We start from the raw sequence: 25548 nt of genomic DNA, 5'->3' as shown, positions 1-25548 counted from the left end.
GGAGCCTGGCAGGCTACAGTCCAAGGGGTTGCAGAAAGTTAGACATGACCGAGTGTCTGAGCACACACACACATACAGATACACACACAAACACATATAGTAGCAAATCATCATGTTGTACAACTTAAATATATATCATTTTCATTTTAAAAGATATTTATATCTTGATTCCAGTTATGTGAGCAATTAGGAAAAGCAAAACTGTAATGATAGAAAGTGGACCACAGTTTGCTAGGGCCAGGAAGTAGAAAAAGGGATTAACTACAAAGAATTATGAGTGAACTTTTGAGGGTGATGTTAATGTTTAGCATTATGAGTGTGGTGGTGGTGTCTCTACCATATTTATATCTTTTAAGGCTGTACAAAATTAGTGACTTTTGTTATATGTTAATTCTACACCAGTAAGGCTGATTTAAAAAGTGAAAAACAAAACACACAAATAAATATATCTTTGTGGTTTGGGGAAAAATAAGGAAAAAAAATACTGCCAATTGAGGCTGGCACCAGAGGAGAATATCATTATAGGAATCTCCTGGCAAAGCTGGACCCTGAGGCTGTAACCACCCCCTTGGGATTCTTTGCTATCTCCATTATGGCCATCAGAGGTGTCCTTTAACTTTCTGGTCCACATTTAGAGAAAGGATTTTGCTCTTGTTTTGCGATAACTTAACTAAAATGTGCTCGCTTCGGCAGCACATATACTAAAATTGGAACGATACAGAGAAGATTAGCATGGACCCTGCGCAAAGATGACATGCAAATTCGTGAAGCGTTCCATATTTTTCCGGGAGTTGGTGATGGACAGGGAGGCCTGGCGAGCTGTGATTCATGGGGCTGCAAAGAGTCGGACACGACTGAGCGACTGAACTGAATTGAACTGAGATGTGGCAGAATATTTTTTATATCAGTTACCAAAAATCAAGAATTAAAAGGGAAGCAATCATAGAAGAACACTGTTGTTGTTGTTTTCCGGTCACTAAGTCATGTCTAACTCTTTGTGACCCCGTGGACTATAGCACACCAGGCCCCTCTGTCCTTCACTATCTCCCGAGTTTGCTCAAATTCATGTCCATTGAGTTGATGATGCTATCTAACCATCATAGAAGAACACTATGAATCTTCTAAACAATTCCAATGAAAGTTTAGAAAAGCAGACAGGGTTTGCTGTAGGCTATAGGTTAGGCTGCAGTTTGCTACCCTCTTCTCTAAATGGTAAGATCTGGTCCATTCCCATGGGCAAAATAAGCTCTTGACAAGTTCTCTCTTTACAAGTTCACTAGCTCTGTCTCACAAGAGCTTTCTTTGGCTATCTGCATCCCTCAGCTTTCAGATGAATAAGGAAGGTTAAGGATGATTATCTATTGAGGGTTTTTCTCCCCTAAGATCTTGCCTCTTTCCTGGTTCAATGGCATCAAACATTATCTGCCCCTCCAGGGACCACTCACCCTCTATAGTCTAAAGAGGGCCCTTCCTTTATAAATCTTTAAACAAAAATCATAATCTTTTCAGAAAATGATGCAAGAATTGTAGCAGTTTTGTAAAATGCAGACTCATTTAGTTAGGAAACAGAGACTCATTTCCTCATGAATGTTTTAGAAACATAATGCAATTACTCTTATTATTATTGGGTCTGTTGTTTATTCGAGGCAGAGAGTGCACATATAGAAACAAATTTGCTTTGGGTTTCTCAGTGAACCCTGAATAATGCAGAAATATTTGACTGCTGAAGTCAGAGGGCTGAAAGCTGCTGGGTTGAGGTTGGGAGAAAAGGGGTATTACATCATCTCCATACATATTCTACCTATATTCCTACATCAGCTAGTATTGGTATTTACATACAGAAAAGTTATCCCTAAAAAAATTCAAGTCTTTAGCAGAAGAAATCAAGGATCCCAATTTTCTCCTGCCATCACTCAAAGCTATCACTCAAATCAAAAGCTTGGGTCTGTTTGGATTGAGAGCCTTGGACTCCTTTCTTTTCTTCTTGAAGTTAAGATTGACACGGGTATGGTGATACTCAAGACAAATACCAGGGTGTTTCTTACAGCCAGTGAATGTACCACAATCTTATTCCAGACAAGCAGTCATTGGCTTAGCTCATTTGAAGACTGTGTAATCCATCTCATTTCTTACAACTGCAAAGCAGGAGCTTCCCTGATGGTCCAGTGTTTAAGACTCCATGCTTCTAATGCAGAGAGGGGGCTTGGGTTCAATCCCTGATCAGGCAACAAAGATCCACATACCATGTGGCCCAGCCAGAAAACAACAACAACAACAATAAAAAAAACTGCAAAGCAGATGTGATATCATGGATTTGAGCATCCCATCATCTCCTGGCTCTGTACATCTGATGCTCCCATTTCCCTCTGACATGTCTCCATCATTGTGATTTTTTGGCATGTCCTTTGTCTCTGGAACTTCAAGATGCTCCAGTCTCATCTCCTGTATTTACTGCCCCAGTCCGTGGGTCAGTTATTTCCTTTGCATTCCAAGGTGGACTGGTTCCTTTTTACTGGAGAATATGGATGTATTTCACAACGTCTGGATGCCACGTGTGACAAATCGTATTTTTCATCTAGGATTAAAAATAGGTGGGTTCCCTCTTAAGATCTTGTGGTGAGCACTGCCATTATCCAGGGAGGAGGTTGGTGGTGTGAGGAAGCTATGTATTCACAAGTTTTAAAGCGTTTCCTGGAAGCCACCATCCATGTTGAGAAAAGGCCTTTGCCATTGGAAAATTTCTCATAGCTATTTATGAATGAAGACCGAGGAAGGACAGTGACCCTGGCATGCCTGCGATCTGCTTGTAGGCCTTACCCTGAGATTAACAGAGTCCCAGGTGTGATGGTAGATCATGTGAGCTGCTTCATGAGATAATTTAGATTTGGAGTCTTTAAGCTGAAGTACTTAGAGCAGCCTCTCAGGGTTTTGTGTGTTAGTATCTATTGTGTGCTTTTTCTACTCTAGAGGGTGTAGATTAGAGCTAATGATTTGAGTTCGTCTCCCAATTTGTCAGTATGGTGATTCTTTCCACCTGCAATATAGGAGAGTCCCTGCAATGCAGGAAACATGGTTTGATGGTTTGATCCCTGGATCAGGAAGATCCCCTGGAGAAGGAAATGGCAATCCACTCCACTATTCTTGCCTGGAAAATCCCATGGACAGAGGAGCCTGGTGGGCTACAGTCCCTATGGACTGTACGCAAGAGTTGGACACAACTTAGCAACTAAACCAGCACCACCACCACCATCGTGATTCTTTATAGAAACAAGAATAACAGTGTAATAATATTATGAAAAAGAACTTGATGATTATCACATGTGAGAATAATGGGACAAGGGAGAGTGAAAACCAGAAGAAGGTTCTGATTTAAAGTTGTTGGTGATAATTTAATAAAAATGGGGACATGAGGTATCAATGCAGGAGTCTATAAGAAGGTTGGAAATGTGTGTCTGGAATCAGAAAAGATCTGGGTGAATGGATTCAGGATCCATTTTTACAGACATAATGAATTATTTTTTTCCTTGGTCTGACATGTACTTTGAAAATTGTAGTATGTATGCTGGAAGTAGTAGTATATGGATGATTTTTAATTCAAAGGGGATAAATGAGTTAAATATGAAGATACTTCAAAGAATAAAGCTCAATTTCCTCTCTCATGTCCTTTTAGAGTATATGAGTGTTAAATTCAAGATCTAAATAGCAACGACAAAAAAAAAAAAACAAAAAAAACTGGTCCAACGTACTGCTAGACTACAAAGTTAAAAGCATGTGCTCTATGCTAATGTGAGAATTGCTGTGATTATAGGAGCTGTTGGTAAATTGCATGTTTCAAAAAGTAGAAATTACTTTCCCTTGAGAAATGTGAAAGTTATTTCAGGGTTATATTTGTGTTTTGTTTGTAAGTTACTTTTCTTGAGATATGTAGTTCTTAATTTGGGGTTGTATTTTTATTTCCTTAACAGAGAGTTGGCACTTTGTAACCATCAGCACTTCTGGTTAAGTTGAACAAACTGACTGTTGTAGATATATCTACGCTGATTGTTCATGTCAGTTAGACTCACTGTGAAATGGGAGGAACCAGGTAAATTCTTCTCTGTGTCATACGCTTAACATGTTGGAGGCCAGTTTTAATATGAATCTACAAAGGGAAATAATTGAAAAAGCCAAGTTAGAAATTTTACTCCTTTTAAGGGAGATTTAAAATCAAGTCATATATTCATTGGAAGGAATCTTCAAGATGACTTATTTTTCTGTAAGGTTTCCCTGAGTGGGATTAAGGATGGGGTGTAGGTAGAGTTTATTGAGCCTACAAGACCCACAGTGTGGGATAATCGAGTGGTCTTTTTCCTTTGGTGTCCATCAGCACCATTTTTTGTCATGCCCTTTTCTGAACATTGGTGATGACACAGAGATGTGACAAATATGCACGTGTGGTGGATATACCCCAATTATCCTTGTAATTCTGATCCCTTTTATCGAGGACTCAGAATTCTTCTATACCAGGGATCCAAACAGTTGTTATTAAAAATACATGATACAACCCATCAGCTATCTTTGTGAAAGAAGAAACAAAACCTCATAGGAATACTAATAAATTTGGAAACCTCAGTTGGATCCATTAAAAACAGAAATGTTCAAGAACCAGGTGGTTTCCCAGTGCAAACATTTGCTGATTGCAACTTTGGTTCAATTACTGTAATTTATCTTTCTATTGAGTCCTCCTCTTTCAATATCAGTGCATTAGAATTGCAAGTTCATTGGGTTTTGGCCAAAATCTTCTTAATCAACTTTGTATCACTGCCATTTTAGGCAGGGTCCTGTCCAAATCAGCTTTTGTTATGCTGTTTCTAATGCAGGTGTGCCAGTGGCCTGAAATAAGGCCACATCTTAAGCCCCAGGACAAAACCAGCCAGAATCTCTTAGGACATTAATTACACTTTTCAGATCAATGAAATTTTATACTCCCCCAAAGTAGAGAGGACGAAAATGGCAATTTGGCAGTGTTCCCCATGGTGTGGACTCAAGACCCTCTCCCTCTAATCCCAAATCAATGATGTGCTCTGGCTCTGACTGGGACAGGCCTGAGGCACTGTGCCAAAGGAATCCAGAAGGTTCTGTCTTTCCAAATGTGAATCAGTGTTAATCTGATGTCTGATGACCTCAATCTTAATCTTGGTCTTGCTATTACTCAGTTTTCATAAAGCCTCACTTTTCTTATCTATAAAAGAATGTAATAGGGCTGGTGCACTGGGACGACCCAGAGGGATGGTATGGGGAGGGAGGAGGGAGGAGGGTTCAGGATGGGGAACACATGTATACCTGTGGCGGATTCATTTTGATATTTGGCAAAACTAATACAATTATGTAAAGTTTAAAAATAAAATAAAAAAAAATAAAAGAATGTAATAAAGGTATTGAAAACATGTTTCTACTTTCTGATTTCTGTCTACCTTATTTCTCCTGCTCTCTCTTTAAATAGACCTTAAGCTCTGAATTTCACAGAACTGACCAGGCTTTAAAAACTGAGGTAGGATATAAGCCTCTCCATGCCCCTCCTTCATATTCATTGCAACAAAACTGACATTGCTTTCATTTTTTTCTACTTTAAGCAGTGCAGAAAGCTATGGATACCCGATACAAAGAAAAGGCAAGCATGAAAAGAGTAAATTTAAGATCTGAGAAAAGGGTATGAACAAAATATTCATAGAAGACTAAATATTTATGAGCAGACATGGGAATATGTTGATGCCCAGTGGTAATCAAGGGAATACCAATTCGTAATATCGCATTTCAAGCATCAAAGTAAATTTAAAAAATAATGCCATACTTTATGTTGATGAGATAGGTGAGATTTATATTGCTCGTCAGAGTATACATACATACAGTCTCAGTCGCTCAGTCTTTTCCAACTCTTTGCTACCCTGTGGACCGACCCTGCTGGGGTCCTCCATCCATGAGATTTCCCAGACAAGAATACTAGAGTGGGTTGCTGTTTTCTTCTCCAATGCATCTTCATGACCCAGGGATCAAACCCACATCTCCTTTGTTTCCTGCATTGGCAGGTGGATTCTTCCCACCGAGGAAGCCTAGTCAGAGTATAAATTGTGAAAAACTTTATATAGAAAATAATTTAGCAATATGTACCAAGAGCCACTGGGCCCACTGCCCCCACCCCACTCCTTTTAGGATTTATTCTAAAAAATCCATTCAGAAAATTGAGTAAATATTTCTGTAATTATGTCTAAAAGCAACACAAATACATAACAACAGAGAGTTCAATAAAGTATAGTATAATGATGGGATGTCACATGACATTATCATTTAAAATTACTTATTAAAGAGTAGTTAATATTAACAGAACAAAATAATTATGCAGTAGAGTCTACCGGAAGTATGCTGTGATTTTAATTATGTAAGTATATTTTATATACATACTTTAGTATGTGAGATCATTCTGTCGTCTTTGAGATTGCATCCAAGTACTGCATTTTGGACCAGTTTTTTGACCATGATGGCTACTCCATTTCTTCTAAGGGATTCCTGCCCGCAGTAGTAGATATAATGGTCATCTGAGTTAAATTCACCCATTCCAGTCCATTTTAGTTCGCTGATTCCTAGAATGTCGATGTTCACTCTTGCCATCTCCTGTTTGACCACTTCCAATTTGCCTTGATTCATAGACCTGACATTCCAGGTTCCTATGCAATATTGCTCTTTACAGCATCGGACCTTGCTTCTATCACCAGTCACATCCACAACTGGGTATTGTTTTTGCTTTGGCTCCATCTCTTCATTCTTTCTGGAGTTATTTCTCCACTGATCTCCAGTAGCATATTGGGCACCTACTGACCTGGGGAGTTCCTCTTTCAGTATCCTATCATTTTGCCTTTTCATACTGTTCATGGGGTTCTCAAGGCAAGAATACTGAAGTGGTTTGCCATTCCCTTCTCCAGTGGACCACATTCTGTCAGACCTCTCCACCATGACCCGCCCATCTTGGGTGGCCCCACGGGCATGGCTTAGTTTCATGGAGTTAGACAAGGCTATGGTCCTAGTCTAGCAGGCTATGGTTTTTCCAGTAATCATGTATGGATGTGAGAGTTGGACTGTGAAGAAAGCTGAGTACTGAAGAATTGATGCTTTTGAACTGTGGTGTTGGTAAAGACTCTTGAGAGTCCCTTGGACTGCAAGGAGATCCAACCAGTCCATTCTGAAGGAGATCAGCCCTGGGATTTCTTTGGAAAGAATGACGCTAAAGCTGAAACTCCAGTACTTTGGCCACCTCCTGTGAAGAGTTGACTTATTGGAAAAGACTCTGATGCTGGGAGGGATTGGGAGCAGGAGGAGAAGAGGATGACAGAGGATGAGATGGCTCGATGGCATCACTGACTCGATGGACGTGAGTCTGAGTGAACTCCGGGAGTTGGTGATGGACAGGGAGGCCTGGCGTGCTGCAATTCATGGGGTCACAGAGTAGGACATGACTGAGCAACTGAATTGAACTCAGCTTAGTATGTGAACGAAAGACAATATATCCCTATCAATCACTGTTAAATGATTTTCTCAGAGGAGTGAATGTAGAAATGCTTTCTCATTTCTCTTTTAACTTCATTCCGTGTTCTCTAATGTAGAAATGAAAATGTATTTCTTCCGCAAGTATACTGAAATACACTAAAAAACAATATTTAGGATTTTAAAGGACAAATTGATTTTTAAATAGGTTAAATGCCAAATTATGATGTGCCTAGCAATTTCGGCACACATATTTTGTCAGATATGTTTCTAATCTGAAACCATACTAGCACAAAATGCAATTTGTTACTTCCAGTCATAACCAGTTAAGGGAGGATATTATGGGGAAAGGAGGAAACAAAGTATAAACTAAAAATTGCTATTTCTACTGAGAAAACAAATGAAAAGATCACAAAAAGATACTCTTTGTGCATTACTTCCTCTTTGCTGGATTTGAGTCACTTTGTTGGCAGTAATAATTCTTTAAGTCAATTAGGATATCCTTTCACTGTCCTTTAAGAAATACCAGTCCAGTGATCTCAAGCGATTAAAGCAGCATCCAGTATACCCGACTCACTTAGAAGGTTTAATATTCTCTCACATAGTTTCTTAGGAACATGAATTAAGACTTTGAGCCTATCAACTTTTCCTTATTAAAATTTTTTAAAAATAAAACTTAAGTAAGTAATTTTTAAATTAGTACTCCTCAATCAAAGCTGCCCCAATATGGTAAAATTTCACAAGGTGTCAAATTCTTACAAGCAAAAGGTTTGTCACTTGTGTTGTTAATCATTCCCAATTGAGCTTGTATTTGAGATGTAAATGTTGTTTTTAAAGACATGCTTCCATTACAAGTGAATTGGGCATCTTCACCCCACAAGCCTTTCAATCATATGAAATTGCTGATTCTGGCCTCACAGTGACTCATTTTAACTACCAACTAAATAAAACAAAGAATGCTGTAGATCTGAACTCTAGCAACCTAATCTTGAAATTATTAAAAATACATGAACCAGATGGCAACCCTCCAGGGTACATCATCTGACACAGATATCAGATTAGAAATAATCTTTCACAAGCAGACTGTTTAATAGCACACTTTCTCTAGACCTCCATTAATGTTGGTGTGTTGCATGCAATTGTCTAGAGACCAATTACTTAGAGGCCTGACCCAAACTATAGGAAATAAAAAATGTATTAGCCAATCTGTAGCAAACAGAAGTGCTCATTAAATTAATATTAGTACAAAAACAATACAGAGTATCATGAAAAATGCATTGGCTTATAAAGATATCACTTCACCTCATTGGAAGGCTTTTAATAACATACATTTGAACAGTACATTGTATTTTTGATGTATATATTCTACCCTAATAAACTTATTTATTGCCACTCGGGTTTTGCAATAATCCATACAGTAACTAGAGAATGTTTCAAGAAATCTGGACTCTTAGTGAGCAGGGAAAGCTTTGTCTTCCTTGTTTTTCAAGAAGGAAACCAAGGCTACAAACTGAGTCCTCTGCAAAAGTCAACACAAGTTGTAGCAGATTGGCATGAAAACTTGCTAAATGATATAATTTGTTTTCTGACTTTCCAAATCACCTCAAATGGAACTCAAGTTCCTCTTTGCAAATGAGAAGCTTAGTAGCCAGGGAGCCCTGGATTCAATCTGAGGATTATTTGTTCTACTCCATATTTGTTAGTTTGCTTTCTTTGTGGATCTGTTATTATTCAGTAGGTTTCTTTTGGCTGGAATATAAAGGACTGTGACTGAAGTTACTCATCTTTTATCTGTCGGCCCTACACAAACACGGAGAGAACACCCAGCCTTTCCTTCACTGAGGTCCAAACACTTGGGAAAAAAAATCAATTAGAAGGATCAACAATGTCAAGTTCACATACATTTAAAATAAAGCAATACTTGCTCAAGTTTCTCTAATGTTTACAGTTGACTATGAAATGTATTTTTTTTTCAGTTAGATCTTAAAGCTGTTTCTTTAATATTTTATAAAATTAATGTTTACTGTAAAAATAGAGAAAGAAGGGAGAAGTCCATGTCACACAATCGCTAACTCTTTGATAAATTTCATTCCATCCTCTTAAGTATTTACATATACTTATTTGCCGAGTTTATTCAACTGATTAAGAAAACATACGCTGATCCTGGGCAGTGTGCTACGCACTGTGAGAAGGACTGAATACTGTGTGTGTGTTTGTGCGTGTTTGTGCGTGTGCATACATGTGTGCATGCACTGTGCTCAAGTGACCACAGTTTGGTAGTACAGAAATATAATGCAGAAAGTTTTATTTGGGGAATAATTTTATATACATATAAAACATAGTGTATATGATAATATATATTTTTATCTTGCTTTCATAATATACATAATGAACATATTCCACTTCATTAAAATTTTGTGACAGTATCATTTAAAAGTTATATATTTCTTAGTATGAGTGTTTTTTATTTAGACATTTCCCTAATGATAAATATGTTCTTTAGTTTTATTTAGAAACTAAGTAGCAAAATGTTGATGCTTATATTTTTCTTGTTTCTATGTGCTTTAGGAAAAATTTGTAATTAGGGAATTTGTGTGTCAAAAGCTCAGAAAATTTCAAGATTTAATACAACTGATTACCTTCCAGAAAGGCTATGGAAATTTCCACTCTCATTGTAGAGTCTATGAGAGAGACAATCATACCATTACATGCCAACATTCTGTTATTTGAGAAAATTATTACTAACATATTGGTTGAAAATGGCAGCTCTTTGTTTTAGTTTACATTTCCTTGTTAGTAAGTCTGTATATTTCAGATGTGTACACACATACATAAATATATAAATTTATATTATGCATATGCGTGCATGCTCAGTCATTTCAGTCATGTCTGATTCTTTGTGATCCCATGGACTGTAGCCCACCAAGCTTCTCTGTCCATGGGATTTTTCAGGCAGTAATACTGGAGTGGGTTGCCATTTCCTTCTGCAGAGGATCTTCCCAACTCAGGGATCGAACCTGCGTCTCCTGTGTCTCCTACATTGACAGGCAGATTCTTTACCACTGAACCATCTGGTAAGTTCATATTATGCATATATGAATACATAAAACTTTGTTTTTAATTTTAATAAATTATTCGTTGATGCTTTTTGCTTGAATTTTTTAGAATCTATTTTGTATTTCACTTGTAAGAGTTTAAAATATATTAATCCACTATCATAGTTATGGTTAACTATATTTCCCATTTGGTTTCCCTGCAATATTTTTATGTTGGCTTTTTATGAGCTGTAGAAATTTTAATTTTTTTGTTTTGGTAGATTGATTTTGTGACTTGAAAGCACTGTGCCATCCAGATATCGCTTTTTTATGGTTTTAATATTTTATAGTTCTCTTTTTAATAGATATGGAATTTATCCTGATGTGTTTTATGATGTGAGTAGAACATTGATTTTTTTCTCAATAGTAAATTTGCCTCACATCTTTTATTGAATAGTACATGTCATCTTTTTAAATTCAAAACTTTAAAATAATTTTTGAGCAATTTTAATAGCTTTTGCTATACACTAAATAATATTTTCAAGATATATTGATGCCACATATAAAGAAATGAAAATACTGAAACTTGAAAAAGTTAGTCTTTTTGCTCTACTCTCAAGTAGAAAGGCATGTAATGCTGAATTTTCACCTTTTTCTTTTTGTCTTTAGAAGTGACATGGTTTATCAATATCACTTATAAAGGCTTCAAATGCGTGTGCATCTACTTACTCCAGCCGGCTACTTGAAGTATTGGTCAAGTGATGATTTTATGGACTCTAAAGTGTTTTGTATTTTAGTTTTTTCTGTGATTAGATGAGTAACAGAAGTGGTGCTGCCAGTAAAATATTGCTTTGAAAAAATATTAAGCAGGAAACATCACAGTATATAATATATTCAAATTTGCTAGCTTTGTTTATCAATAGCAACTCTGGACCATTTTTATGCAACTTCTCTATCTTTTCAGAATCTAAAATTTAATGGGGAAGGGGAACACTTGTCTATCAAGTTACAGTTTATCTTTGCATAGAACTCTATTAAGCAAAAAGTCAAATAGTTGGTTTGGAATAACTTGGGGTGAAGAAAGTAGGTAATTTAGAATGCAAGTGAAGTCAAAAGACTGAAAAATCTCAGATGCGACGATAGCCTGAGGGTGACCAGGACCAGTTAGAACTGGACATGGAACAACAGTCTGGTTCCAAATAGGAAAAGGAGTATGTTAAGGCTGTATTTTGTCATCCTGCTTATTTAGCTTATATGCAGAGCACATCATGAGAAATGCTGGGCTGGATGAAGCACAAGCTGGAATCAAGATTTCTGGGAGAAATATCAATAACCTCAGATATGCAGATGACTCCACACTTACGGCAGAAAGTGAAGAGGAACTAAAGAGCCTCTTGATGAAAGTGAAAGAGGAGAGCGAAAAATTTGCCTTAAAATTCAACATTCAGAAAACGAAGATCATGGCATCTGGTCCCATCACTTCATGGCAAATAGATGGGGAAACAGTGACCGACTTTATTTTTTGGGCTCTAAAATCACTGCAGATGGTGACTGCAGCCATGAAATTAAAAGATGCTTGCTCCTTGGAAGAAAATTTATGACCAACCTAGACAGCAGAGACATTACTTTGCCAACAAAGGTCCATAAATCAAAGCTATGGTTTTTCCAGTAGTCATGTATGGATGTGAAAGTTGGACTATAAAGAAAGCTGAGCGCTGAAGAATTGATGCTTTTGAACTGTGGTGTTGGAGAAGACTCTTGAGAGTCTCTTGGACAGCAAGGAAATCCAATCAGTCCATCTAAAGGAAATCAGTCCTGAATATTCATTGGAAGGACTGATGCTGAAGCTGAAACTCCAATACATGGGCCACCTGATGCAAAGAACTGATTTATTTGAAAAGACCCCGATGCTGGGAAAGATTGAAGGCGGGAAGAGAAGGGGATGACAGAGGATGAGGTGATTGGATGGCATCACCAACTCGATAGGCATGAGTATGAGCAAGCTCTGGGAGTTGGTGATGGACAGGGAGGCCTGACATGCTGCAGTCCATGGGGTTGCAAAGAGTCAGACACGACTGAGTGACTGAACTGAACTGACCAGGACAGCCTCCTGTCAGAAGGACACACTTTCCTTCAGTGCGCCCCATAAAATAGATTTCAGCACTTAGAAATCAAACACAACATGCATAGACATGGGGAAGTTCAAACAATCACTGTGGGATGAAGTCGGTGAAGTAGTAGGAGCTTTGTCACATCAAAACTACGGGAAGATGATGGTTAAATGACACACCATTTCACAAAAGTCACTGAGTACTGTGGTCTCAATGAAGTGTTTTCAAACTCTCCAATAAGCTGATTTTTTTTAACAAAAATAACAAATTTTTATCTAATCAATGTTTTCAGTCTTGAATAAGAATTCATATATAGAGTATTACAGTACATGAATTATCTTTATGCATTTTATTAAATTATGTTTCAATGTGGCATTATTGTTGTGCCCTACTACTTCTACCTAAGTGAGGTTTATACTATTAAAGTGAATTAAAAACTAGAAAAAAAGAAAGGAAATACAGAAATATCACTATGCAAATTTCCTCATTTTCTTATTTTCTCTAAAATTGAGCTTAAATGGTCTAAAAAGGAGAGCTCTAGAGACTGCTAGATAGATTCTTGTCCCCCATATAATGCTGAAATTGGAGAAGCATACCATCTAATCAATGGCACCCCACTCCAGTACTCTTGCCTGGAAAATCCCATGGATGGAGAAGCCTGGTAGGCTCCAGTCCATGGGGTCGCTAAGAGTCGGGCACGACTGAGCGACTTCACTTTCACTTTTCACTTTCATGCATTGGAGAAGGAAATGGCAACCCACTCCAGTATTCTTGCCTGGAGAATCCCAGGGACAGAGGAGCCTAGTGGGCTGCCCTCTATGGGGTCGCACAGAGTTGGACATGATTGAGGCGACTTAGCAGCAGCAGCACCATCTAATCAATGCACTCTCGACCAAAGCAATTGAATCCTTCTGACTTCTTTTAGAAAGTGGTTTTGGGATCTGCGGACTATAAGTTTTTCCTTTTTTCTAGGTTGAGATTTGTTTTGGATCCAACTAATATATTCTATTGGGTATATCAGGAAGCAAAGAGAGGAAACTTAGGAGTAAAAGTGTCTCATCTCTTGAGCTCCTTTTGTAAGTATCAATACCAACTCTGACACCAACAAAATGATTCATTGCATGCTTATTATGTAGCAGGTGCCATTCTAAACACTTTAGATATATTAACTAATTTAGTCGTCATCAGTGTCCTATGAAGTATTTACAATCACTGTCTCTGTTTGACATAGGAGAGGCTGAGGCCTAGAGAGGTTAAGCAGGGTAATGAACTAGAGTCTCAACCAGGGTAATGAAGCTAATAGGTAGAATATAATCTAGTTAAGCAGAAACCTGAAGATTTCATTAAAATATATGAATAGCTAATGAAGAAACATTTGATACTGAGAAAATAGGTTTTGAATCAAATGTTTGTAAGGACACTAGCTGGCCAAATTTTTTTAAACTTTTCTATTTTTATTTTTTTTAAATAAAAATTTATTTATTTTAATTGGAGGCTAATTACTTTACAATATTGTATTGGTTTTGCCATACATCAACATGAATCCGCCACAGGTGTACACGTGTTCCCCATCCTGAACACCCCTCCCACCATCCCTCTGGGTAATCCCAGTGCACCAGCCCCGAGCATCCTGTATCATGCATTGAACCTGGACTGGCGATTCGTTTCATATATGATATTATACATGTTTCAATGCCATTCTCCCAAATCATCCCCCCCTCTCCGTCTCCCACAGAGTCCAAAGGACTGTTCTATACATCTGTGTCTATTTTGCTGTCTCGCATACAGGGTTATCGTTACCATCTTTCTAAATTCCATATATATGCGTTAGTATACTGTATTGGTGTTTTTCTTTCTGGCTTACTTCACTCTGTATAGTTGGCTCCAGTTTCATCCACCTCATTAGAACTGACTCAAATGTATTCTTTTTAATGGCTGAGTAATACTTCATTGTGTATATTTTCCACAGCTTTCTTATCCATTCATCTGCTGATGGACATCTAGGTTGCTTCCATGTCCTGGCTATTATAAACAGTGCTGCGATGAATATTGGGGTACACGTGTCTCTTTCAATTCTGGTTTCCTTGGTGTGTATGCCCAGCAGTGGGATTGCTGGATCATAAGGCAGGTCTATTTCCAGTTTTTTAAGGAATCTCCACACTGTTCTCCATAGTGGCTGTACTAGTTTGCATTCCCACCAACAGTGTAAGAGGGTTCCCTTTTCTCCACACCCTCTCCAGCATTCATTGCTTGTAGACTTTTGGATCGCAGCCATTCTGACTGGCATGAAATGGTACCTCATAGTGGTTTTGATTTGCATTTCTCTGATAATGAGTGATGTTGAGCATCTTTTCATGTGTTTGTTAGCCATCTGTATGTCTTCTTTGGAGAAATGTCTGTTTAGTTCTTTGGCCCATTTTTTGATTGCGTTGTTTACTTTTCTGGAATTGAGCTGCAGGAGTTGCTTGTATATTTTGAGATTAGTTCTTTGTCAGTTGCTTCATTTGCTATTACTTTCTCCCATTCTGAAGGCTGTCTTTTCACCTTGCTTATAGTTTCCTTTGTTGTGCAGAAGCTCCTGGTTATAGTTCTTAACCACTGAAGGGTGAATATTTAGAGTAGGGTAGGATGGGGGAGGGAAGTGATGATGATGGTTAGTGAGAGATCTCAGGATCCGATGACTTCTATTTGAATATTCTTTCAACAGATAGGAAGCCTATCATCAAGTCTGGGAAAATAAATTTTAATGCAATAAATGAAACAGTAGCCTTTCATATTCACTGTTGTAAAAATAACTGATTTTCATTTATTTTTTTGGATTGAGGAAATATCTCATATTTCTGTCAGTTTCATGATGACCCAAAACAAATGAACTTCCTTTTGTAAGGATGCTCAGTTGAGGAGGTGATGTATTTTGTGTTTATCCAGCTGTTGACATTTTGTCATTGCCATCATTCACATACTACATTTTAGAAACTACTAAGAGAACTTGTATTTGCCCACATCCCCACATTGTGACCAAAAAAAAAAAAAAAAAAAAAAAAAAAAAGAGAGAGAGAGAGAAGAAACATATAAAATATTTATCTAAGCTCAAGTTTGAAGAAAGTAGTTTAATTTCTTAGAAAGGTTTTCTTCACCGGCAATATAATTCTGTAAAAGATTTGACAATATATTGATAAAAAGGCTTTCGCTTTTCTAGCACACACACAAAAAGAGTTCTCTTCAATGGAGCCTCATCTTTCTTTTTCTTTCTCTTTTCTTCCTTTCATTTTTTACCAAAGGTTTTCTTGTTCTTCAGAAATTCAGTCAGAAGAGCGGGTTTCAGGTGGTAAGAGCTGAAGTTCATAACATCGAGCACAACATTCTGCAGACAGGCCACGTGCCGTATGCCGTCAAGTCCATAAACAGCAAAATTGTTATTATGCACGCAAGCATGCCCAGTAGTGTCAGACTCTCTCGTGACCCCACATACCACAGTCTACCAGGCTCCTCTGTCCTTGGGATTTCCCGGGCAAGAATACTGGAGTTGATTTCCTTCTTCAAATTGTTATTACATCACTCTCAAATTTGATTATTTTAGGGATATGATTATTACAGTAAAATGTGAATTAATTTTAATAGATAATTCCGCAAGGTACACAGCAATAAAAACTAGGATTATAGCTTTTTATTCTATGTACTTCTCTATTTAAATACAAATTTGTTAAACAAGTTCAGACAACATTTACCTATAAGCTAAAGTTTATTTTACTTTTCCACTCTATTCCCATTAACTCTTTACCCTAGATGTAACTTTTGGAAAAATCTAGCATGTATTTTTCTTGAAATTTTTCATAATGTGCAAATATAGATGAATAATGGACGTAGCTATATAGTTCTAGGATTTTAAAAGAATATGAGGTTATAGCATACTTACTCTACGCATTGCATTTTTTTACTTAATATGTCTTGATGATATTTGCTAACTTATATATTTTGAGTGCTAATTATTTTTTTTAAGAATTGTTTTTTAAATCACCCCCAACTAGAGTGGGTGACTCTGTACACACAGTCCATGTAAGGAATGTAAGGAATTGAGATACAGAGAAACATAAAATCAAATGGAAGTGCAAGCAAAACCAGTGCTTCAGAGCACCAAAGAGACTTTGAAGTCTAGTCTCTATGGCTATGTATTCCTTTTAAAAATTTTTTTCTTTTTATTGCGGTGAATGCCACATAACATAATAAAACATACTATTTTAATCACATTTAACTGTACAATTCGGTGGAACTAAGTACATTCACAGTGTTGTACAACTCTCACCATCATCCATCTCCTGAAATTTTCATCTTCCTAAACTGAAACTCTGTCCCCATTTAACACCAAGTCCCCATTTCTCTCCTCTCCAACCCCTGCCCTCTGATCCTTGCAATTGACCAGTGTACTTTCTGACTCTATGTTTTTGACTACTCTAGGGAGAAAAATGGAGAAGGAAATGACAACCCACTCCAGCATTCTTGCCTAGAGAATCCTGTGGACAGAGGAGCCTGGTGGGCTGCTGTCCATAGGGTTGCACAGAGTTGGACACGACTGAAGTGACTTAGCATGCATGCACGTACTGGAGAACAAAATGTTAACCCATTCCAGTATTCTTGCCTGGAGAATCCTGGGGACAGAGGAGCCTGGTGGGCTACTGTCTGTGGGGTCGCAACAGAGTCAGACACAACTAAAGCTACTTAGCAGCAGTAGCAGCAGCAGCAGGGAGAAAAAGGGAGGTATGGTTATGTATATTTGCTTCACACTACAGTAATCATTGGTTTTTTCTCTTCACCTTCGCTGAAAACGTACTCATTTTCTGTGCATTTTCTCCCAAGTATGTTCCATGAGCCATCTAGTCAATCGGCCCAGGCAGCAGGGATTGTATGATGCCCCTCATTCCATCAGAGGACTTTAATAAATCCCAAATCATTTGTTAGCCCTTACTTTCTGAAATCCTCTCTCATTTCTAGAAGCAACTCAAGTCACGATAAACTTTGTACTTTCACCTCCAGCCTGATGCATTTCCTTTGGATTCTTGGAAGGCGATCCGGTGTTATCACTTGCATACTTTTGTTATCCAGTAGTGTCGACACTGTTTGTCAGAACACAAAGCCAATGGCAGAAAACGAGTCCACAGCTGAGTAAACACTTGTTGCAGAATATCCTCAGTGCTGGATAAAATGGTAGAGTCTTTGCTCAGTAGAATGTGCCTCACCAGTTCTCATTGACTGCAGACTCAAGGCATGGGAAAAATACAAGGACACATTTGCTGACACATAATATTTATTGTAAAATATTATGATATAGACATACCACAGGCACATACTTATATACAGTATTCCCTAATGGCTCAGATGGTAAAGAATCTACCTGCAATGCAGAAGACCTGGCTCAGCCTGGTGCTCTGTGATGATCTAGAGGGGTGGGATAGAGGGGGAGGCTCAAGGAGGAGGGGATTTATGAATACCTATAACTGATTCACTTTACTGTATAGCAGAAACTAACACAATATTGTAAAACAATTATATTCCAATAAAATAAAAAAAATTTAGAAGTTACCAACTCAGCAAGGACTTGAAGGGCTAAAAGGGCAAAAAAGGAAAAAAGTAAAGCAAAATAGACCAGTACCAAATTTGGTACCAGTTTTCCCTTTAAATCATTTGCCTATTCTAATGGAGATCACTGAGATGCTTAGAAGCTGAGAAAATCTGTCAGTTTTGGGGGTTATAGAATTAGAAACTAGAGTCCAGGGACTATCAAGAAGGAAGGTCCTAATATACACTTGAGTCCTTCACTTAACACTGATGAAGGACTATACCACCGGGATAAGTGGTTTTTTATAAAGAGTGTCCTTCACAAAGGCCTAAGTTTTGCTTTGATGAAGCTCAATGCCATATGGATTAGACCCTGATCATAACTGCCTGCCAGGGTGCTCATTCAGAGCCTCAAATTAGCTCTACAACCTTTCAGATGAAATTCCTGCCTTTTAATCACAAACTGGCAATTGGAATGGAAATGAGATTACATGATCAAAACACCATGAAAAAATAAATGGAAAATAGACATAGACCCACAGGAAATCCAGACACTAAAGTCAGTGAACAAGAGCTTTGAGATCACTGTGTGCTCCAGTTCTCCTGGTTACTGCTGTTACCTAGAGTATGAATGCAAGCTTCCCTGGTTGATTTTGCCAGTTCCTGCTACCTGCCCGTGATCCCTTTCAGATCATTTGAATTCCCTCCCTTTGCTTTAGGTGCTGTTTTCTCTAGCGAAGTGAAAGTCACTCAGTCGTGTCTAACTCTTTGCGAACCCATGGATTATACAGTCCATGGAATTCTCCAGGCCAGAATACTGGAGTGGGTAGCTGTTCCTTTCTCCAGAGGTTGTTTTCCCTATGGGAATTGCTATTTCTTGGTTGTGTGCATATTTGTAAACTTGCGACTGAAGACACATTTCCAAAAATTGCCCATTTATACTCTTTGTTGTCCAGTTCTTCATTACACAGTGCTCTCAAATGAGCTTTCCCCCCAAACCTATTAATATAATCACCTTTCTTCCCATTAACAGTGAAGAATCAGCAGAAACCTTAAGGCAGATGTGAAAGTCAGTTATTTTAATTGGAAATAACCTTGGGTATTTTTTGCCAGGTTTGGGTGTCCCACATAGAACTACACAAAAGTAGAGACTGGGAATCCCAGACACTTTTCAAGTTTATGTTTTTTGGTAAAAACTATCTCATTGGATAATGAAGCTCAGTCCCCTAACACAATGGAGAATTAGAGCAAATGGCCTTTCTTCTGTGGGCCATGGCATTGGACACCTTCCTTGCTCTTTGGAACCCTTATCCCAAGAAGGAGTTTAGGGCTTCAGCTGAGGACTGAAGATGCCTGCAGGTGACTGGCTGAATCATCTCCAAAAGAGCATCCATCATGTAGCTCTTACTTACATAAGAACTGTAGACAACTGAGGTTTATTTTAAAGTGTCTGTGATCTGCAGACCCCGGAGAAGGAAACTGCAACTCACTCCAGTATTCTTGCCTGGAGAATCCCATGGACCGGGGAGCCTGGTGGGCTACAGTCCATGGGGTTGCAAAAGTCAGACGTGACTTAGCAACTAAACCACCATGATCTGCAGATAATTCCTTACTTGGAAGTCTACTGGTAGGAAAGGAGGAATCTAAGTTCACCTTTGTAAGAGACCATGTAGATGTAGTTGACAGACATTTTTACTGTCCTCTAACAGGCCTGCCCTCTTTGTCTGGTATCAGCAGTGTCCCACCTCCATTCCTGTTCCCTTACCACTCTAGTGAAGCAATCAATAAAGAGACATGGATGGACCTAGAGAGTATCATACGGAGTGATGTAAGTCATAAAGAGAAAAAAAAATATTGTATATTATTAATAATGTATATATGTGGAACCTGAAAAAAATTTGTGTAGGCAATCTGATAGCAAAGTAGAAATAGAAACACACTTAGAGAATAAATGTATGGCCACCAAGCAGGAGAGAGGGGTGGGATGAATTGGGTGATTGGGATTGACATATATACACTACTGATACTACTTATAAAATAGGTAACTAATGATAACGTACTGTATAGCACACGAAACTACTCAATGCTCTGCAGCGACTCAATTGTCTATGGGAAGGAAATCCAAAATGGGATATATGTATGAGCTCCCCAGGTGAAAAAGTAGTAAAGAATCTCTACCTGCCAATGCAGGAGGTGCAAGAGACACAGTTTCAATCCCTAGGTTGGGAAGATCCCCTGGAGTAGAAAATGGCAACCTGCTCCAGTACTCTTGCCTGGAAAATTCCATGGGTAGAGGAGCCTGGTAAGCTACAGTTCACGGGCTCACAAAGAACTGGACATGACTGAGAACAGCACACAACACGCACATGTATACATATAGCTAATTCCCTTTGTTGTACAGTAGAAACTAACACAATATTGTAAAGCTGCTGCTGCTGTTGCTGCTAAGTTGCATCAGTCATGTCCGACTCTGTGAGACCCCATAGATGGCAGCCCACCAGGCTCCCCCGTCCCTGGGATTCTCCAGGCAAGAACACTGGAGTGGGTTGCCATTGCCTTCTCCAATGCATGAAAGTGAAAAGTGAAAGTGAAGTCGCTCGGTCATGTCTGACTCTTCTCGACCCCATGGACTGCAGCCCACCAGGCTCCTCCATCCATGGGATTTTCCAGGCAAGAGTACTGGAGTGGGTTGCCAGTGCCTTCTCCGATTGTAAAGCTACTATACTCTAATAAAAATTTTGAAAGTATAAAGATACATTGTCTTTATAGTCAGATAGATAGACTTATGATCCAGGACTGGCCAAATCTGGATCAGAGTCCCCTATTATATGTGCTTTGTCCTCTTCCCTACACACACACACACACCACATCACATAGGCACACATACATACCACTGAAGCAGGGAGAGATAACAGAGAGTTTCTCCCTTTTTCTTTGTTGCTGGGGTTGATAACTGGAATTGTTTGTGACAATACTTGGCCTTCTGTACATCTTATGGATAATGGAGAGAGAGAGATGACCCACCATTTGGTTATTAGATCCCTGAATCTGCATTTTGTAAGTCCAGCTCTAGGCTTGACTTCTCAGTCCTGTGAAGCAACCCATTACTTATCTCAGAAGGCAGGTTTCAGTTGAGTTTTGTCACTTGCACTGCGAGTCCTGAGTAGCCTAAAAATGAGAATGGATGGAAATTATCCAAAATGAAGAGCTGTGTTAAAAAACAGCAGAGCCTCCTCTGACTTGGGGAATAATGAGAAAGCTCATCAGATTCAAAGTAATTCTAGCCCAGCTGAAGTAGAAATGGATTCTAGGGTTTTTTATCACAGTTCTACTAATTCTGTACATCAGATACTTGAGAAATATTACACATATTCTTTACAAGCATAGTTTAAAGTTATTTCCTCTTGTCTTTTCTAAAGGAGAAGCCACAATAAAAATTGGAGCTCAAGAAATGCATCAATTTTTCAGAATGCCTTGAAGTTCTGTATAAAACAGTGAATAACTTTATGTTAAAGGGGCTTATGTTTTTGAAAAGTATTATACAATAGGGATTATTTTAAGTATGTTTTTGAATCATTAACATATTTACTGATTCTCTCCTGTGCTGTGCTGCACTTAGCTGCTCAGTCGTGTCCGACCCTTTACAACCCCCAGAGCCCTCCAGGCTCCTCTGTCCATGGGGTTTCTCCAGGCAAGAATACTGGAGTGGTTGCCATGCCCTTTCCAGGGGATCTTCCCAACCCAGGGATCAAACCCAGGTCTCCCACATTGCAGGTGGATTCTTTATTGTCTGAGCTATCAGGGAAGCCTGATTCTCTCCTACATATTTACTATTATATAATAGTTATGTGTTACAAATGCACATTTACCAAATAGAAATATATTTTTACTTATTTTTTGTTTTTGTTTTAAATTTTATTTTATTTTTAAACTTTACAATATTGTATTGGTTTTGCCAAATATCAAAATGAATCCACCACAGGTATACATGTGTTCCCCATCCTGAACCCTCCTCCTTCCTCCCTCCCCATACCATGCCTCTGGGTCATCCCAGTGCACCAGCCCCAAGCATCCAGGATTGTGCATCGAACCTTACTTTTACATATTAATTCTTATATAACATTTAAAAGAAATACAGTTTCATTTCTTCAGAAATATTGTATACGTGAAAGGTTTACCACTATACTGGACTTTTCCCCATTATTTGAAAGTAGAAGAGTTTTACTGTAATGTATTTTACTGATGTGTATCTTTTTTTTAGATTTTTGAGGGTGAATGTTTTAACACCACAAAAAATCTTTCCTATGTATGAAGCACTTGAAAATGTAATCATTACTGAAATGAGTTAATCTGAAACTGTAAAACATGAATTATTTATTTACTGTCAAGATCAAGACAGAATATGTTAATTTATTTATAACACAGAAGGGCCAACCTATTCAAACAAAATGTGTTTGGGGGATTATTATTAATTAACCAAATTTGATATGGGCATGAGTTTGAGCAAACTCAGCCAGATAGTGAAGGACAGAGAAGCCTGGCATGCTGCAGTTCATGGGGTCGCAAAGAGTCAGACACGACTTAGCAACTGAACAACAACTAAATTTTATAGAAACATTTCCAAATTGAATTAAATAAAATAATCATATAATACTGAATAGTTTGAACTTCTATTTACTTTTCAAAGAGTAAATCTCTTTTAGTTGACTGCAGATATCATTGTAATGATCAGTTGCTATCTAATAAGTTGATGTTCTCTATCGCTTTTAGGTATATAAGCTCATTTGTCCCAGTTTTAAACGACTGCAGACTGCTGTGTTTTTGAGGTGTTTACTTTCATAGTTTTCTGTCTTCTTCCTCACTGTGAAAATCCCAGCTGTCACTTCTATCACTGTGCTAGCATTCAGCCTTCTGTTCTCTCTCTCTCTCTCATCATTATTCTATAGGTCTCATGTGAACCTGGTCTATTTTGGCCTCTCAGAACTCTCTTTGGCTGACTTCTTGATTCTGGAATGTGAGGTTGATGGATAATAGTCCCTGAATAAATGAAGGGGCCATTTAATTCCCTTTTAATGATGAAGAAAATGCTGCCTGTTTTCAGGTGGTGAAAACTGGCATTAGAAACCTCAGATAATGTTGAAAAATATATTATGACCAGTAGGAGAAAAGAATATTTCAACACATTATATAAATAGAAAACATTCTCAGTAATTATTCCTTGAATAAAGAAAGACTTTTGAAGAGTCCTTTTCTGTCCCATTGTTGTTTTGATTTGAAAGGCCCTAAAAGTAAGGGTTTGTTTATTACATTTGTAAAAGGCCAAGAGCGCATGAAAACTTCCCCCAAATGGATTCATCAATAATTCAAGAACAAAGTACAGAGGTTTATACAACATATAAAACTGAAAAGCCAAAAGATAGCAGGATCTAGAAACTCACCAGGGAAAAACTAAAATGACAAATTCGGTTCATCACCACCTTGCAAATGCATGGTGTTAGCAAACACTTGACTTCATTTTTCTAAAGTGTAAATGGCATTTTATTTAGCTGAAGACATCGACATATGGAAGATGTTTGGTAATTTATGCCAGTTGAATAATTACTTCATAAATTAATGAACAAGCTATTATTGGACATTGACTATTTGCACAGCACATCCCAGGTGGTGTGGGGGAAGCAGTAATCAAGTCACATCTCGCTGTTGCTATGCCCAGGGGACATCCTGCCATCAGATTCTAACTGTTTCCTGTCAAAAAGAAATCCTGTTTAAAATTGACAGTCATATATGTTTCAATTTCTAAATGTCCCACTAGAGATAATTTGAAAAATTAGGACAGTAGTATAGAAATGTAGGCAAAGACAAATAATTCTTCTAAAATATGTCTGATGAAAATAAATTTTATTATAAAAAGAGTTTGATAAAATAAAATAAAAATAAAATAATAAAAATTTTATTATAAAAAGCAGTTTTCCAACTGCTCAGAATATTTTTGGTTTTGTATTGGGCTTAAAATGGCAAGCTGTTTTTTTTCTCATAAAGTTCAAGAGATAGTAAGAGTGGAATTACAAGAAACAAAATAAATTATTTGCTCTATGTTCTCTTTTATGTTCTTGGTTGTGTTTAGTTAACTTCTCATATGAAGATGTATATTTGTGGTCAAAAGGAAAAGGGGATTCCTTTGGAAGAATATCTTGTTGTGATCAACCCAAGTGCAAAGAAAGGGTCAGGTGTTCTCAGAGGTAATTCTGGGAAAGAAATATATATGAAAAAAGGAAGAATGAATCTAGGAAAATATTATATGGTGTGTTTCCAGTAATGCCAGATAGATTAAATATCCTAAAATACCCTTGACACAAAATTCATGAACAGGCTATGTGATAAACAATCTATTGTTGTTCAGTTGCTAAGTTGTGTCCTACTCTTTGCTATCCCATGGACTGCAGCATGCCAGGCTTCCCTGTCCTTCACTATCTTCTGAAGTTTGCTCAAACTCATGTCCATTGAGTCAGTGATGCCATCCAACCATTTCTCCCTCCGTCACCCACTTCTCCTCCTGCCCTCAATCATTCCCAGAATCAGGGTCTTTCCCAATGTGTTGGCTCTTTGCATCACATGGCCAGAGTATTTGAAGCTTCAGCTTCAGCATCAGTCCTTCCAATGAGTATTCAGGGTTGATTTCCTTTAGGATTGATTGGTTTGATCTCTTTGCAGTCAAAGGGACTCTCAAGAGTCTTCTCCAGTACCACAGTTTGAAAACATCAATTCTTTGGCACTCACCCTTCTTTATAATCCAACACTCACATCCATACATGAATTCTGTAAAAACCATAGCTTTGATTTGTGGACCTTTGTCAGCAAGGTAATGTCTCTGCTTTTTTATATGCTGTCTAGTTTTGTCATAACTTTTCTTCCAAGGAGCAAGCATCTTCTAATTTCATGGCTGCAGTCACCATCTGCAGTGATTTTGGAGCCCAAGAAAATGAAGTCTGTCACTGTTTCCACTGTTTTCCCATCTATTTGCCATGAAGTGATGGGACTGGATGCCATGATCTTAGTTTTATGAATGTTGAGTTTTAAGCCAGCTTTTTCACTCTCCTCTTTCACTTTCATCAAGAAGCTCTTTAGTTCCTCTTTGCTTTCTGTCATAAGGGTGGTGCCATCTGCATATCTGAGGTTATTGATATTTCTCCCAGCAATCTTGATTCCAGCTTGTGCTTTATCCAGCCCAGCATTTCATATCATGTACTCCACATATAAGTTAAATGAGTAGGGTGACAATATGCAGCTTGACATACTCCTTTTTCAATTTGGAACCAGTCCATTGTTTCATGTCC

General features: G+C 38.0%; 1 non-coding gene across 1 annotated transcript; it reads left to right on the top strand.

Moving 5' to 3' along the window:
- Positions 1–677: 677 nt before the first annotated feature.
- On the top strand, positions 678–784 carry LOC112578575. The gene has a single exon (XR_003102923.2). It is a non-coding gene; the product is annotated as a U6 spliceosomal RNA (small nuclear RNA).
- Positions 785–25548: the final 24764 nt, after the last annotated feature.

The sequence above is a fragment of the Bubalus bubalis genome, chromosome 13 (assembly GCF_019923935.1).
Source record: "Bubalus bubalis isolate 160015118507 breed Murrah chromosome 13, NDDB_SH_1, whole genome shotgun sequence".
Taxonomy (NCBI): Eukaryota; Metazoa; Chordata; class Mammalia; order Artiodactyla; family Bovidae; genus Bubalus; species Bubalus bubalis.
The sequence above is the reverse complement of the archived record's forward strand: the minus strand, read 5'-3'. Positions and strand labels throughout refer to the sequence as shown.